The sequence below is a fragment of the Gymnoscopelus braueri genome (assembly GCF_963280865.1).
Source record: "Gymnoscopelus braueri genome assembly, chromosome: 15".
Classification (NCBI taxonomy): domain Eukaryota; kingdom Metazoa; phylum Chordata; class Actinopteri; order Myctophiformes; family Myctophidae; genus Gymnoscopelus; species Gymnoscopelus braueri.
Window position 1 is genome coordinate 5,322,488 of NC_137620.1, and position 3,736 is coordinate 5,326,223.

Sequence of the window (3,736 nt, forward strand, 5' to 3'; positions counted from 1 at the left end):
ATGAGCTCAATTATATGAATAGAAGGGGGAAAAAAGGAGGTGGTGTGGCCCTATATATTGAAAATAGCCTCAATTACAAGGTTGTTCAGAGCATGACAACAACTATTGATGACTTGATGGAATGTATCACAGTAGAGATTTGCATGGAAAAACAAAAAAATATAATTTGCAGTTGTGTGTATAGAGTACCAGACTCAAGCATTGAAAAATTCAAGGACAGTATGGAGGTGTTATTTGCCAGTACCAATCAGAAGGTTACATTCATCTGTGGGGACTTCAACATAGACTTATTAAATCCAAATAAACATAGAATGACAGAGGAATTTATTAACACAATGTATAGTTTGAGTTTATATCCTTTGATCACTAAACCAAGTAGGATAACAGTGCAAAGTGCCACATTAATAGATAATATATTTACAAATTACATGGAGAACAGTTTAGTGAGTGGACTACTCATAAACGACATCAGTGACCATCTGCCAGTTTTTGTGATACATGACTGTGACTGTGTGAAAGGAAAAGAGGACCATACAATTAAATACAAGAGAATAAGAACAGAGCAATACACACTGCGCAAAAAACAAGGTTTCCGGCTATGAAAACAGATGAAAATTAGTGAAAATTCAGTGAAAATTCCTGTATTTACATGAGCTAAACCACTCGGAAAACTCAAAGTTTAAATTTACCAAATTAAGTATGCGTGACCCCCTGCTGGGGCTGCTGCCAGAAAATCACACCTTCAGCCCTGACCTGGATTTCCACAATTTGGGAGGGGGAGATCTCCCCCCTCCTCCCTGTATCTCGAGTAATGCTACTGAGCATGTGCAATAAGCCACCTATGATTGGCTGTGACCTATACTAGGTGGGCAAGCATCCCTCCCTTATTTTGGGGGTCACATTGTGAGGGGGGGGGGGGCTCACAAGGTGACCCCCCTCCTAGGGATCTAGGGTGGTGGTGCCCCCCCCCCTTATTTTATTTATTTATTTTATTTATTTATTTATATATATATATATATATTTATGTATTTATTTATGTATTTATTTATTTAGTTATATATACACACACACACACACACACACACACACACATATATACATACATACATGATTCTGAAAACAAATAGGCAACAATCTCAGTCAGGTAAATTGTGTTTATTGATAAATAAAAAAACAGTATACAGTATACTTTGGCTATTCAAAAATAGCAGATCTACAAGCTCATAGCGTTGTGAGATTGTAGATCAAATATCTTCTAAAACAGTAAAAAAAAATCTTCTAAAACAGTAAAAAGAAATCCCCATCTCAAAATGTTTTTTCCAGGGACCCCCAGAAGTTGTACAAAACTCCCACAAAGGGGACAATAATAACAAAAAGAAATTGTAGTTCTGTCTCTCATGCAGTGTCTCGCTGAACGGCCTCTCTGCTTCTCTTTGGAGTCCCTCCACCAAACTGGACACCTTAACAGTTACTGTGTAAGAGAGCTAAAAAGGAGCTGTTCTGTCCCAGTGTGTCTCGCTGCACGCGGGGGTGATGAAGGGAACGCGGATCTCTTCGGTTGTCTTTCCTCTCCTGAAGCACCTGGCATAAAGCAGAAAGCTCCTCATCTCTCTCGGGTGGAGATGACACAACCCACACCGCCCGTCCATCTACGATGCTGTCCTCTTCATCCAACATTAGTTCAGGGCCTGCTTGCGCCCACATCGCCCTTTCTCCATCAGTCTCCAGACATGCAGTCCTGGTGGTCATCAACTGTAAAACATAGAAAAGCAATTAAATTATGTATTAAATTACCATTATTACAGGAACACAGAATGTAAAACAAAAAAAACATCTTACAAACAGTTCCATATAACTTACCCTCAATCTTCTCTGTCGGCTCTTCATTGAGGCATGGTCCAGGCGATGGCTTCTTTTCAGAGACTCAAAGTGAGTCCTGCAAGCAGCTAAAATACAAGGAAAATACAATTAGGATATATTTAGTTGTTTATCTACACAAACAACACAATTCCACATCTACACTGCTCTAAAGAGAACCCACATGTGACTGCAATTTTTAACTGGCTGCAATTCTTACCCGTTATAACGACACGGTCTTTGTCTGGGAAAGCAATGTTGACCTGATCCAACATATGGGTCATCACTGCAAGATTGTGTGGAGAATTGATACTGAAAATAGAAAGGCAGCATATGTTAGAACACACAGCCACCAGTTGCAGACTGCATCCCCCTCCATTTCACACACACACACACACCTCCACCCCACCCCCGCCCTATTCAAAGCCTCCATCAAAACCCACCTTCCCCTCCCCCCTAATACAAACCTGTTTCTGCCTTAGCTTCCTTTTTAGAAGTATTTATCTCCTTGTTATTTTGTTATAAAGCGACTTTGGGTACTAAGAAAAGCGCTATATAAATGTTATGTATTGTTATTACTTAGCTGGGGTAAATTACACAGTGATACAAACACAAAAAAAAAACTTACCTTTCTTTTGGATCAAGTCTCATGACATTGTTTTCAGAGTTGTGTAAACGTCTCACCGCCTCCTGCAAACAGAAAGATTCACAAAGTTAGTTGGACAATAAAAGCATTCTCGTTCTTGAGTGGACACACACAGCCCCTATTTGCAGACATAATTTCACTTACCGCAAGCTTTGAATTCTTTGCTCTTTTAATCCTTTTTGCGGGCATTGTAGAATCAGTGGAATTCTCAGCAGCAGTAGCAGCAGCAGCAGCAAGCAACTGCTCGATCTTCTCGTCCTGTTGTTGAAATCTATCTTCTAAACTTTCAAGTCTCTGGTCTATCCTTTCTTCAAATTTCTTCATTTGTCGCGACAATCCATTCAAAGCCGTAATAATACTATTTACACCCACAGGACTTTCTCGCGGAGTCGACTGCCGCCGTTCTGCCGTAGATCTGACCGGTGTAACTTCTGGTTCTCGCCCAGAGCCTTGAGGCTCAGGCTGGGCTGCATAAAAAGTCAAGGACCGTTTTGTTGCCATTATACAAGAATAGACAGCAATGTATCCACAAAGTATCTCACTCCTTCCAACAGCAACCAGTAGTAGTTATTGTAAGTAGCCGTGTGGAGCTCAGCTTATGATATCTAACACACACAAGTGTTTACTTTAAAGAGCCTCACACAGCTCAGCTGAGGATGATAACCACGCCCCCACAATGAAATGTGCTGTGATTGTTCTCTGGTTACAAGCCTAATCCCCGCCCATCAGTTTCGCTCCTCTCTGTGGTGGTGTAAAGTTACTAAGTACATTTACTCAATTACTGTACTTAAGTACAATTTTGAGGTATTTTACTTTACTGGAGTAATATCCACTGGGTGAATATTCAACCTTTGGCTGAAACTAACTTCACCACGGTGGGGAGCGGCTAGCCCTGGTCCAGAGCGTTAGTGAGTTCCTTCAAGTAGTAGTAGAAGTGAAAATAAACAAAACCATTTCGCTACTCACCGAAACAAAGGCTGTTTTGTGTTGTTGAAAGTCTATTCTCGGAGGTGGGAAGCCTCTCAGCACCCCACCTACTCTGCAAAATACTTTTTGGGCAGAAAATAAAATATGTCCACGAGACGGAAATTATTTTTATTTACTCCACAGTGCCCTCTACAGATTTGGTTAATGGTAAGTTCAAATTGTCCAGATCTGTAGAGGGCGCAGTGGAGTAAATAAAAAATAATCTCACGGACCAGGGCTAGGAAGCGGCCAGTATTGCGTTAGTCT

General features: G+C 40.8%; 1 long non-coding RNA gene across 1 annotated transcript; it reads right to left on the reverse strand.

Annotated features, from left to right (window-relative positions):
- Nucleotides 1-1,245: 1,245 nt before the first annotated feature.
- On the reverse strand, nucleotides 1,246-1,895 carry LOC308102216. The gene is made up of 3 exons (XR_013934621.1): nucleotides 1,861-1,895; nucleotides 1,328-1,752; nucleotides 1,246-1,275 (listed from the first exon to the last, which is right to left on the reverse strand). It is a non-coding gene; the product is annotated as an uncharacterized lncRNA (long non-coding RNA).
- Nucleotides 1,896-3,736: the final 1,841 nt, after the last annotated feature.